Genomic DNA, 14,306 nt, shown 5'->3' on the forward strand with positions numbered 1-14,306 from the left:
AGATAAAGGAAAAGAGAGAGATCCTTGAGTCCAACCCTGTTTTCCAATGAGCATCAATGAACCCAGAATCAGAAAGACTTGTATGGTATATACTCACTCATAAGTGGATAGTACCCACTTAATACAAGGTTGCTACACCACAATACAGAGACTGATACATAAACCAAGGACCATGTAAGTTGTGGACCTAACCTTCTACTCTGATGTAGTACACAGTCTCTTTGTGGGTCCCACAATATGAAGAGTAAAGATTATGTCTGACTTCAGCTCTGGCCACCGAATTTGATCACTTCCCCCTGGCAGAGTGGCTTTACCAGGGCACAGAGGAAGAGGTTACAGATAGTACAGATGAGATGTGATAGGATGAGGGCAGATGTTAGGGGAGGAGAGCTCCCCTTTCTGAGGACTAGGGGAGTGAGGAAGAGCAGATGAGGGAGTGTGGGGGTATAGGAAGGGGATGATGGAGGGGAATAGCTCTGAGACTAGCTGATACATGAATATCTAGGCATAGACAATGTTTCTTGTTGGCTAGAGAGTACCTGTGAATTATTATTAGATGCCATTCTTGATTTGGCATGAATGAATATTTAGAGATGTCTATGTTCTGCTCATACAAAGGACAGAGAACCAGCCTTAATCATTCTGTGCATCATGCACATCTTATACAATTTTAATTTTAATACTTATGCTTATGAGAAATTATATGTTTCAGAGCAAAAGAACCAGACACTGACATTGGATCAGACCTGACAGGATTAATTCCTCTCAACATGCTGAACACTGACATCCTGCATCCTTCATGTTCCAGCACCAAGTGCTTCAGTTGCTGTATCTCATCAGAACAAGACAGCTCCTAGGAAAGCTTCAAAGAAAGCTTCCAATCCCAATTGGTTGAGCATTTCAGACTGTCTCACACAAGACTCTGATTAAGCCTAGAATTTCTCAGCATTTAAAAACTGGACTACAAATGCTATTTCTAGCTTCTTTAAACATTTTCACCAACTTTATTTGGGCCCCTACAAAGGTATTATTCATCCCAAATCAGCCTGATGAAACCTTATTTAGAGAATGATACTCTATTTCTTTTATGTGGGGTTGAGTAGGTTTTTGGTTGCTTTCTTGGGATACAGAGGGTTATTTTCCATGGGAGTTGGGTGTAAGTTAATTTTGGTCTTATTTAGAGAGAAATCAAGGTTGGACTCAGGGATGTTTCTCTTTTCCTTTAATATCTCTTCTTTATTGCTTTCATAATCTATGTTCATGTATGTGCACACTCATGTATGGCACTAATGTACACATAGATACAAACACACACAATTTAAATCTCAATATCATATATTAGCAACATATTTGTGTTTCTTTTCTAGCCTGTTCTTTAACGCAATGATCTATAGTCCACAGATTTTCCATTATTCAATTTTTTTGCCATCATTCAATTTTTTACACTTGATTAATACTTATTTATGATATATGCAATGGTATTATGTGTTGATAGATACCTAGTTTGGTTCAACTTTTTCACTATGGTGATGTGCAAGTTTTCTCTAGGATATTGGGTTTGATCCTTTTAAGTATACACCATGAAGTACTATAGCAAGGATATATGATAGATCAATCTTTAGGACTTTTCATACTGATTTTTAGAATAGCTGTACTAGTTTATACTCAATTATCACTAAATATTTGTTTTAATTTTTTTCATATCTTAGCTGTAATTTATAATTTATTTACTTAATGATCATCATTCTAACTTTGGCAAGATTAAATTTCTAATTGGTTTCAGTTTGCATTTCATCCAAGAGAAGTAAGTTATTGAAAACTTTTTCAAAGATGTGTTGGCCGTGTGAATTATTTTGAGAACTATCTATGAGATTTGTTTATTGATTGTTTATACGATTAGAGATTTAGTTTTTTCTGTATTTTTATTGAGCATAGTTATTACTCCCCTCATTGATACACAGCAGTCAATGTGGTTTTTTTTTTCTAATTCTCTCTGGTGTCTCTATACTTTGCATATGGCTTCCTTTTCTGAATTTAAGTTTTGTAATTTCCTCAGTCTCACTCGTTCATTCTGGTGAATGTTCTGTGTGAGTAGAGTTCTTTATAGTAAATCTTTGCCTGTGCTTCTACTCTTCAAATTAACTTGAGGCATTTTACCTAAGTGACTTTCAGCAGTTTAACTATTTCAGGCTTTATGTTAACATATTTAATCCAGTTTGAATTGATTGTATGTGTGTCAGTGTGTGTGTTGTGTGTTGTGTGTGTATGTGTGTGTGTGTGTGTGTACAATTCAGTTTTCCCAGCAGTATTTCTTAAACAGTGACTCCTTCTCCCAGTGTGTGTTTTGGGCACCTTTGCCAAAGTTGAGATGGCTGTAGCTGGTTGATCAAGTCCATCAATGCACACATCTGTGTCAGTAATGGAACCCACAGAGATTTTACTGTGGCTCTGTAATGTATTTTGAAAACAGAATGTGATTACTCCATAATAACTCTTTTTGCTTAGGTCTGTGCTCAGTATTCAAAGCATTTGTGCTTCCAAAGCATGTTAATGACTCTTTTCCTAGCTATATAAAAAAATGTTCCCTATTTATAGATGGTATAATACTAGACATTAAAGAGCCTAAAACCCCAGAAGAACCCTCTTATATCTGAGAAACACTTCCAAGAAAATAGCTCATTAAAAACATAGAAGTCAGCACCCTTACTATACAACACTCAGGAGCTTGTTCAGAAAGAAATAATAAAGTCACATTCATTTTATCTTATAAAATACTTAGAGATGAATAAAAACAAGAGATGATAGATTTCTAGAATAAGAACTCATAATGCTTGAGAAACATTAGAAAGTGGGAAGGGTTTGGGTAAGATGGCCATTTTTACTATGTTCATTAATCTTACCTGTCCATGAACATGGGATATCTTTCCATCTTTTGATATCTTCTTTAGTTTGTTTCTTCAGAGTCTTGAAATTGTTTTCATGCAGGTCATTCATTCATTTGCTTGGTTAGAGTTAGACCAGGATAATTTATACTATTTGTGCCTGTTGTGTAGGGTGTTGTTTCCCTACTTTCTTTTTCAGCCTGTTTGTCATTTGTGTACAGAAGTGATACTGATATTTTTTTAGTTAATTTTTTATCCATCCACTTTGCTGAAAGTATTTATCAGCTCTCCATGTCTCTAATAGAATTTTTGGAACACTTGTGTGTACTTTCATATCATATAAGAACAGTGCTACTTTTACTTCTTCTTTTCAATTTTTTATCCTTTCCATCTCCTTTAGTTGTCTTATAACTCTAGCTAAAATTTCAAATACTATGTTGAGTATGTTGAGAGTACGCAGCCTTGTCTTGTACCTGATTGCAATGGAATTGATGCATTGCTATAGGCTTGCAGTATATTGCCTTTCCAAGACATTTAACATAAAGGGAAGTTGGATTTTTCAAATGCTTTTTAGCATCTAATGAGATGATTATGTTTTTTTCTTACCATTTGTTTGTATTGTGGATTACTTTGATAAATTTTTTAATATTCAACCACCCCTACATGCATAGAATGAAGGCTACTTGGTCATGTTGGATGATATTTTTGATGTGTTTTTGGACTTACAAGTATTTTACTGAGTATTTTTTGTTAATGTTTTTAAGGGAAATTGGTTTGAAACACTCTTTCTTTTTTTGGGTCTTTATGTGGTTTAGGTATCAGGGTGACTGTGGCTTCATAAAATGAGTTTGTCATTATTCCTTCTGTTTCTATTTTGTGAAATAGTTTGAAGGCTCTTATTTGAAGGTTTGGTAGAATTCTGCAGTGAAAGCATCTGACCCTGTAATTTTACGATGAGAGAATTTTAATAAGGCTTCTATTTCCTTAGGGGTTATAGGACTATATAATTTGTTTACCTTATCTTGATTTAACTTTGGTAAATAAAATCTATCAAGAAAATTGTTCTTTTTCATTTATATTTTCCAATTTTGTGGAGAACAACTTCTGAAGTGAAAATATAACAATTCTTTAGATTTCTTCAGAGTCTGTTTTTATGTCCACCCTTCAATTTTGATTTTGTTGATTTGGATACTGTCTATGCATTTAATTAGTTTGACTAAATGTTTGCCTATCTTGTCAATTTTCTCAAAGAACCAGCTCTTGATTTTGTTGATTCATTGCATTGTTCTCTTTGTTTCTCATTTATTGATTTCTGCTCTGAATTTGATTATTTCCTCCCATTTACTCCTCATAGGTGCATTTGTTTTGTTTTCTTAGAGCTTTCAGTTGTGTTGTTAAGTGCTAGTATGAGACCTCTTCAATTTCTTTATGAAGGCACTTACTACTATGAACTTTCCTCTTAGCACTGTTTTTATTGTGTCCCAAAATTTGGGTATGCTGTGTCTTCATTTTCATTGAATTTTAGGAAGTCTGTAATTTCTTTTTTATTTCTTCCCTGACCAACTGGTCATTGAATTGAGAAATATTTAGTTTCCCTGAGGGTGTAACTTTTTTGTTAATTTTGTTGTTGAATTTTAGCTTTAATCCATGGTGATCTGATAAGATACAAAGGATTATTTCCATTTTCTTATATCAGTTGAGGCTTCCCTTGTGACAGACTATATAGTTACTTTTGGAGAAGGTTCTATGCAGTGCTGAGAAGAAGATATTTTGTTTGCTTGTTTGTTTGGGTGAAAGTTTCAGTAGACATGTTTTAGATGGGTCTTACCAAAAGTAATGTACAGATACAATCCAATTCCCAACAAAAAACAACACATTTTTTTCAGGCTTTGAAAGAACAATTTTCAACTTCATATAAAAAAACAAAAATCCCAAAATAGCTAAAACTTGTAAACTAAAATAACTTCTGGAAGTATCATTATCCATGAGTTCATGCTATATTACAGAGCAATAGTAATAAAAAAACTGCATTGAACTGCCATAGAAGCATTTTGACTGTTTAATGGAATAAAATTTAAGAACGAGAAATAAACTCATACACTTATTACAGACAGTTGATTTTTGGCAAAGAAGCCAAAACCATACAATGTAAAAAGGAAAAAAAAGCATATTCAACAAATAGTGATCTTCTAACAGGATGTCAATGTATAAAAATATGCAAAAAGATCTATATTTATCACCCTTCACTAAGCTCAAGTTTAACTGGATCAAAAATCTCAACATAAAACTAGGAACAGTAAAAGCATCAGAAGAAAAAGCGTGGATCTGCCTTGAATTTATTGGCACAAGAGACAACTTGCTGACAGAACACCAACATTTCAGACTCTAAGATCAACAATTAATAAATGAGACCTCATGAATTGGAAAACTTCTGTAAGTCAAGGGACACTGTCAATAGGCAAAAACTGCAGACTATGCATTGGGAAAAAGATCTTTATCAACCCTACATCTGACAAATGGCTAATAATCAATATATATAAAGTACTTAATATATTCAACACCAACAAGCCAAATAAGTCAACTAAAATGGTGTACAGAGCTAAATAAAGAATTGTCAACAGAGGAATCCCAAATGGCCAAGAAGCACTTAAAGAAATGCTGAATGTCCATAGTCATCAGCGAAATGCAAATCAAAATGACTCTAAGATTCCATAATGTACCTTTCAGAATGGCTAAGATTAAAAACTGAAGTGACAGGACATGCTGGTGAGATTGTGGAGAAAGGAAAACCCTCCTCCATTGTTGTTGAGAGAAGAGATAATAAACCAATGCTTTTCAAACTATTCCACAAAACAGAAATGAAAAGAACATTACTAAACTCATTTTATAAGCCAGTCACCTTGATACCTAAATCACATAAAGACCCAAAAGGAGAAAGAATTTCAGGTCAATTTCATTTATGAACATTGATACACAAATACTCAATGAAATACTTGCAAATTGCATCCAAGAACACATCAAAGATAACATTTACCATGACCAAGTAGGCTTCATCCCAAGCATGCAGTGATGAATATTTCAATGTATGGAAATCCACCAATGTAATACACTATATAAACAAACAAACAAACAAAAAACCCACATGATAATCTTCTTAGATACCAAAAAAGCATTTGACAAAATCCAACACCCATTCATGTTTAAAATCTTGGAGAAATCAGGGATTCAAGGCATATACCTTAACATAATAAAGGGTATATACAACAAGCTAATAGACAACATCAAATTAAATGGAGAGAAACTCAAAGCAACTCCACTAAAATAAGGGACTTGACTCTCTCCAAGGATGCCTACTCTCTCCATATCTCTTCATTATAGTAATTGAGGTTCTAGCTAAAGCAATAAACAACAGAATAAGATCAAGGGGATCCATAAGAGCAAGGAAGAAGTCAAAGTACTTATTTTCTCAGATAAAATGATAGTATACATAAGTGACCCCCCCCCAAATTCAACAAGATAATTCCTACAGCTGATAAATATTTTCAAAAAATTGGATGGATACAAGATTTTCAAAAAATCAGTAGCTCTCCTGTATACAAATGACAAACATCCTAAGAAAGAAATTAGGGAAGTTACATCCTTCACAATAGCCATAAATAATATAAAGTATCTTGGTATAACTCTAGCCAAGCAAGTGAAAGACTTGTATGAAAAAGTTCAAGTCTCTTAAGAAAGCAAGGGAGTTTTAGGAACATAGAGGGAGGATAGAACAAAAGCTAGATGATTGAACCTACTCTTTAACTCAAGGCCTTAATGATTACTTATAATGAAGGTTATATCTAAAAAATTGCTATTAATTAAGTATATTGATACAAAACATGGACATGCCAAATATTTGACAGATTTTAACACAAGAATATATATTCTAAGTCTAACAGATAGATATGACTCTATCAATATATGTGGTAAGATAGTTGAAAAATGTCTTTTAAAGCCTCAGAGACACACAGAATATGGCACTTAAACTTGTTTTCTTAATCCTAATGTTTCTTTGATAATAAGACAAGTTAACTCCTAACAACACCCAGCTGACTTCAAAGAAGATGATTAGCATCAAAAAGCCTCCTTATACACATGGCTTCAAAGGTGGCAAACAAGCCACTGGGCATAATGTCCTCGTTCCTGCCACAAACAGAATCTGCCTAAGAATGGGCAACTTAGATGCAGGTAGAGTCGAAGATCATTCTCTACCAAGTCAGAGTAAGAAAGTCCTCAATAGTTCCTGCCCTGCCAACAAGTCTGGCAGAGAAATTAGGCCAGAAAGCTGAAGATGAGGCTCCATTGTTATAAAGTGTATTGGGTGACTGGTCAGGCAGTAAACTGTCTTAAGTTAATTTGTACACTTTGGAAGCTGCTAACCTGCACTACTGGTTCACTCAAGAATTTAAGTTTTATTCCTGCTCAAGTCTCTGAGGGGCATTGAAGACAAGATAGTATAGTTTTACAACCAAGTTTAGTTGGCTAGGGGATAAGATAATTTTAGATCAAAATAAAGAAGTTAAGCTATTAGAGTTGAGAGAGGATATATATTGAATTTCATTTGGAGATTTAGATGCAATAAGACAGGAAAGCCACTTAAAACTGGATGAATGCAGGTAGCCAATTCACTATGAATGTAACATGTATAGAACTCATTAGTCTCATGATTGTCACATGGTTCTTCATGCTGTATGTAGTTTGTTTTGTACATGTGTAATAAAATAACTATTAAAAAAGAAAGAAATTAAAGAAGATATCAGAAGATGGAAAGATCTCCCATGCTCATAGAAAGGAAGAATCAACATAGTAAAAATGGCCATCTTAACAAAGACAATCTATAAATTTAATGCAATTCCTACAAAAATATCTATCCAATTCTTTACAGATTTTGAAAGACTAAGTCTCAAATTCATATGGAAAAACAAAAGAATGCAGAATAGCTAAAACAATCGTTAAAACATCTTCCAGAGTAATATCCAGCCCTGATCTCAGGCTGTACTATAAAGCAACAGTAATAAAAACATCATAGTACTAGCATAGAAATAAGCTGGTTGATAAATGGAATCAAATCAAAGACCCTGAAAAAACCTTCAGTCCTATGGACACTTGATTTTTGACAAAGAATCTATATCCATACAATGGATCCATTTGATTCATGACATTGGTTAATGTCATTGTTTCTTGATTTAGTTTCTGTTTTGCTGTCCTATTCTTTGGTGAAAGTGGGGTTTGAAGTCTCCCACTATCAATATGTGGGGGTCGATATATGGAGTAAGCTTTGTTAATATTTCTTTTACAAACACGGTTGCCCTTGTATTGGTAGTATAGGTGTTCAGAATTGTGGTGTCATTTTGGTTGATTTTACCTTTAATGTATATGAAGTATCCTTCTTCATCCTCTTCAATTAATTTTGGTTGAAAGTCTACTTGGTTAGATACTAAAGTGGCTACACCAGCTTGCTTCTTGTGTCCATTTGCTTAGAATATCTTTTTTCAGCCTTTTACCCTGAGGTAATGTCTATCCTTCTGGTTGAGATGTGTTTTGTGAACGCAGAAGAGTGTTGGGTCTTGTTTATGCACCCATTCAGTTAGTCTGTGTTTTTTATTGGAGAATTGAGACCACTGATATTGATGGATATTAATGACCAGTGACTTTGTCTCTTGTTTTTTATGTTGCTTGCAGTAGAGTGTTTGTGTGGTTATGTTTTTGTGACAGTTTAGTTATCTATTTCTCATGTAATTTTGTATGTAGCTTGTCAGTTTGGTCTGGAGGTTTCCTTCTAGTAACTTCTGTAAGGCTGGATTTGTGGATAGGTTCTCTTTGAATGTGATGTGTTTTGTCATGGAATATCTTGTTTCCTCAATCAATAGTTATTGATAGTTTCACTGGGTATAGTAGCCTGGTCTCGCATCTGTTGTCTCATAATACTTGTAGGACCCCTATCCAGACCTTTCTGCTGAGAAGTCAGGTACAATTCTGGTAGGTTTGCCATTATATGTTACTTGCCCTTTTCCACTTGCCACGTTTTTTCTTTGTTCTGTATATTTTGTCTTTTTATTATGTGCTGAGGAGATTTTCTTGTCTGGTCTATTCTATTTGATGTTCTGTAGGCCTCTTGTATGGTTATTTGCATCTCCTTCTTTACATCGGGGAAATTTTCTTCTATGATTTTGCTGAAGATATTTTCTGGGCCTTGGAGTCAGGTGTCTTCTCTTTTCTCAATGCCTATTATTCTCAGGATTTGTCTTTTCATGGTGTCCTTGATTTCTTGGATGTTTTGTGTCAGGAATATTTCAGATTTAGCATTTTGTTTGATGGTTGCTTTGAGTTCTATGATTGTATCTTCTAGTCCAAAGATTCTTTCCTCCATTTCTTGGATTCTGTTAGAGAAGCTTACGTTTGTATTGCTTGCTTTCTTCTCTAAGGTCTCACATTCCCGTTTTTCTTCTTTCTGTGTCTTTATCATTGTTTCCATTTTCATTTTCAGATCTTGAACTGATTTATTGATTTGCTTCATCTGTTTGTTTGTCTTTTTCTGGATTTCTTCTAGTGCCTCTCAATAGGCCTGTTTGGTTGAATCCTGCATTTGCTTACACCTTTTATTCATTTCTTCCATTATTATCTTCATTACTAAAGGTTTGAGGTCATTTTCTTGTATTTCAATTGTGTCTGATTTCTCAGGGTCTCTTTCTTTGGGATAGGTGGCATCTGGAGATGCCAAGTTGTTTGGGTTTAGTTGTTTGCCTTCTTATACTGTCCTTTAATCATCTCATTGTCTCTGATGTTGGATGGTAGCTTCTGGTGCCCTTCACTGGTCATTGAGAGTGGATAGTTGGTGAGCAACTATAGGTCACATGCCATTGCTTGTGGATGAGAGAGTTCTTCCCTGGAACTGGCAGGTGGCCTAGTCTTCCCTCTAGGAGACTTTGTTCTACACCTTAAACTACCAACTGAGCCAGGAGAGGTAGGCTTCTGCCTGATTCTGTTCATGCTACTGAGGTGATCCAGACAAGCTGTTTTGGGTGCTGCTGTTTAATTTTCTGTCCTGACCCCTCAGCACCCAATTGTACAGGAACAGACAACTGTGGTGGATAGATAGGTTCCTGCTTAGACCTGTTTAGACAGCAGGACTGTAGTGGTTCAGTCCCACTGAGTTGTGGTTACTGTTCAGACCCCCATCCAGACACCTCAGGGCTGTCCAGCTTCTTCCAAGTGTGTGGGAGACCCTGCCAGGCTGTGTACTGGCCAGGCTGGGTGTTTTCTGCCCAATTGTGCAGGCTTGGACCACTGTGGCCCGCAGTCAGGTTCTTGCCTGGACCAGTCTAGATTATGCACTTTGAGTGGTTCAGTCCCATTGAGTTGTGACCACAGTTCAGACCCCTTTCTAGACTGCTCAGGTCTGTCCAGCTCTCCCAAAAGCATGGCAGAACCTGCCAGGCTAGGTGGACTTGCCAGGCTGGGTTCTATCTGCCCAATTTTTCAGGCTTGGTCAGCCATGGCTGGCAGCCTGGCTCTAGTCTGGTCCTGTTCAGACAGTGCCCTTTGGCTGGGCACCTTGTTCACAGACACCTGGACTTCCCCAGGGCCTTCAGGGCTCTCCATAGACTGGTGTGGGGCCAGTGGGGGTGTCTAAGGACAAAGCCACCAGTTTCCCTGAGACTTCCCCAGGCCAGGAGCTCTGGTGTTCCACCACACTGAGTTTGGACTACAGGGGCCAGCTGCCGTCTGCAGGTGGGCTCTGGTCCAAAGTCCGTATCTTTCTTATTTATTTATTTATTTAATTTTTTGAGATTGGGTTTCACTGTGTAGCCTTGGCTTTCATGGACTCACTCTATAGACCAGGCTGACCTTGAACTCACAGAGATCCACCTGCCTCTGCCTTTTGAGTGTTGGGATTAAAGGACTGTGCCACCTGATCTATTTTAAAAGCCTCTGCAAACTGAACCTTAAAACACTTCACATCTGCCAGGTATGGTGGTGCATGCCTTTATTCCCAGAACTCGGGAGAAAGAGGCATGTGGATTTCTGAGAATTTGAGGCCAGCCTGAGTCCAGGATAGCCAAGGCTAAACAGAGAAACCCTGTCTCAAAAATATATAAAAATAAAAACAAAAATACTTCATATCCATTTTCTCAATGTCCTTTCCTAGATATTTATTCTCCTAGCAATATTCAGAATGTAAATAATACTTAAATAGATTTGTGATAATAAATTTTCATAATGTAGACTTTGAGTTTTAAAAATTCTTAATATATCTTCTAAAGTAACTTCTATCATATTTTATTTACATGTAATCTTTTTTATTCTTACAGACTTTCTACCATCTCATCTTTCCTTTAGTCAAATGGAAAAAGAAAATTAATAGTTGTCCCTAAGCCATTTTCAAAACACTGAAAAATCTTTGGTTTCTCTTTATACTTAAAATCATTGTGGCAAAATAGTAAAAAAAAAAATCAGGAAAAATTTTAGAAACATTTGAGTTTCACCTATCATTTCTGTATCAATTTACCTATGCTTCTATATATCTATGTATGTAGGGTATGTAACTATCAATTATTTATTTAACATCTATCTTTAATTTGCCTGTGTGTGTATACAATTATATCATACAACTAGCATTTAAATCTAAATTTTTAGATAAATAGGTCTAGATTTACTGACTCTTATTATGCCAGATGAAGACTGATGCAATCAGTTGTAGCAGGATAATAGCATTTTAACATAGTAACATTCATTAAAATGATTATTCAAGACTAACTGTCAGCACTTTTCTTCATTCAAAAGCCAACAGCATATCTTTGATTATGTATTGTGCTTTAAATGATGCACTATATGACAGATGCACACTGACAAGACAGAGGTGCAATCTCTGCCCCCAAGTATCTTAATGTCTAGTCAAATACCATATTATTTTAAAATATTATGGAGTGACTAACATGCAGGAAACATATGAATACATAGATCCATTTCAGAATGTTTAAAAAACATGAGATTCAGGGGTTGGGTTTTTAGCCTAGTGTTAGAGCACTTGCCTGACAAGTGCAAGGCTCCTGGTTTGGTCCTTAGCTCTGGGGAAAAAAAAAGGAATCAGATTCAAATGCAATTGACCTTGTAATAAGAAATGACCATATTTGTACAACAATAACATTTATAAGATCCAAAGAATGTTTAAAATACATGAACCAAATGGAATAATTTCCTCTTGAGGCTAGAGTGAAGGCTCCAGAGTTAAAAAAGCAGAGCCCTTGCAGAGGTCCAGTTTGATTCCCAGAACCCACTTCAGATGTCTCAAAACCACCTATAATTGTAGTTCCATGTATCAGGTGCCCTCTTCTAGACCCCAAGGGTATTTACACTAATGTGTGTATACCCTGCCATACACATGAATAACTAAAACAATAATATATATATATAAGAAAAGATCCTCCTATTTAATGTTGTCCACAGACTTATAGTGAAAATGAAATAATATCCAAATCATGAAAAGGCAAAGTGTTTCAAACTTTTATTTACAAATTATCTATACCACTGTCTTAGGGTTTCTATTGTTGCAATGAAACACCATGACCAAAAAGCAAGTAAGAGAGGAGATTATTTGGCTTACCTGTCCACACAGGTATTCAGCACTAAGGGAAATCAAGACAGGAACTCTAAGGAGTTCTTCCAGTCTGTGGTGATTTTATTTTTATGTTATATAAAGTAAATAATCACTGATCCAGGGTTGCAAATATTTTATCTGAAAATTTTGTAATTTCCAGGTATTTGCTTCATTTTGAATTAGTTATTTTAAGGGAAATGTGTGTAATTCTCTTAAACTTACATTTGTGAATTCTAATAGAAGGATATATTATCAGCAAATAAGTAACTAGATATATTTTTAAGAGAAATTGTTTTACACATTTCATTCAAAGTGAAACTACCAATTCATATAAACTAGGTGCAGTATTTGTTCTAATATAATATTTCTATAACTAATTCCTTAAATTTTGAAACTATCAAATGATATTGATTATCACATAAAACTATGAAATTTTAGAACAATGCCTAAATAACATTTGTTGGTTTGTTTTGTTTAAGATAGGATCCTAGAACTTTGGACAATTTTCTCACCTCAGCTTCCCAGGTGCTGGAATCATAAACATTAGACATCACTGCTGACATGATATATTCCATTCTGTCCACCAGTATTCATTTTCCAGGGAATACTCATGATGTCTTTCAACTAACAGTGCTTAGCAATTGGAAAACTCTAAGATTCATCTCATGTTTAAAACACTCCAAAGACAGGTAAACCAGTACATGTAATACCAGGAGCCTGAAGCAGGCAGATAGTGTTTAAGGAGTCTTCGATAGGTTGTACATAGTGAAAATCTGTCAAAATAACTAAAAACAAAGGTGAAGTATCTTTCTACATAGTGCACAAATTGAACTGATCAGTTTTTCAATTTATATTATTACACACACACACACACACACACACACACACACACACACACACACATATATATATATATATATATATATATATATATATATATATATATATATAGTAAACTACCTACAGCAAGAAGAAATATGAAACACTCAGGAATAATATAATTATTACATTCATAGTGTTTTGCCTATTTGTATTTGGCATCTTGGAAGTAAACATCATTCTTCTCTTGTTGAATCTAGAATTCTGAATAAATCAGTATGAATCATCTCCTCATTATCAACTAAAAACATCTATCTAAACCCAAAAACATCTTAACCATTAAACAAATAAGCTTAATTGTAAAACTAAATTATCTGGTCTTCATACCTATCAGAGACTAGAGAAGGAATAAAATTAATTGTCTGAACATATCATTTTGAAGTGATAAAAACAGGGCATCAAGTACAAGTTTTTTTTTTTCTGAGACAGGGTTTCTCTGTGTAACCCTGGCTGTCACGGACTAGCTTTGTGGACCAGGCTGGCCCTGAACATTACATTTATCTTCCTGCCTCTGCCTCCTTAATGCTGGAATTACAGGTTGTGCACCACCATTCCCAGACTCAAGTGCAAGGTTTCTAATCACCCCTTAACCATCTCATTTCCATTAGAGGAGCTTGTCCAACAATAGAGGAAATTGAAGACAAAATAATTTAAATGAAAGAAGTAGTTATAATTTTCTGTTGATTAAATATTACTCTATAATAATTTCCTGCTGTGACTCTCATAGCCAAAATTAACATGTCTCTGACTGAGCCTCCAGTTTAGCAGGATTATTCTAGGCAGGAATCTCCCATTAAAATCAGGTAACTAGTGCTTCAGGAAGTAGTCCTCATGGAAGGATGTACTAATAGACTTAGGGTTCAAGCCTGCTGTTCAGCACACACACACACACACACACACACACACAC

This window comes from Acomys minous, assembly GCF_964271855.1.
Source record: "Acomys minous genome assembly, chromosome: 5".
Taxonomy (NCBI): domain Eukaryota; kingdom Metazoa; phylum Chordata; class Mammalia; order Rodentia; family Muridae; genus Acomys; species Acomys minous.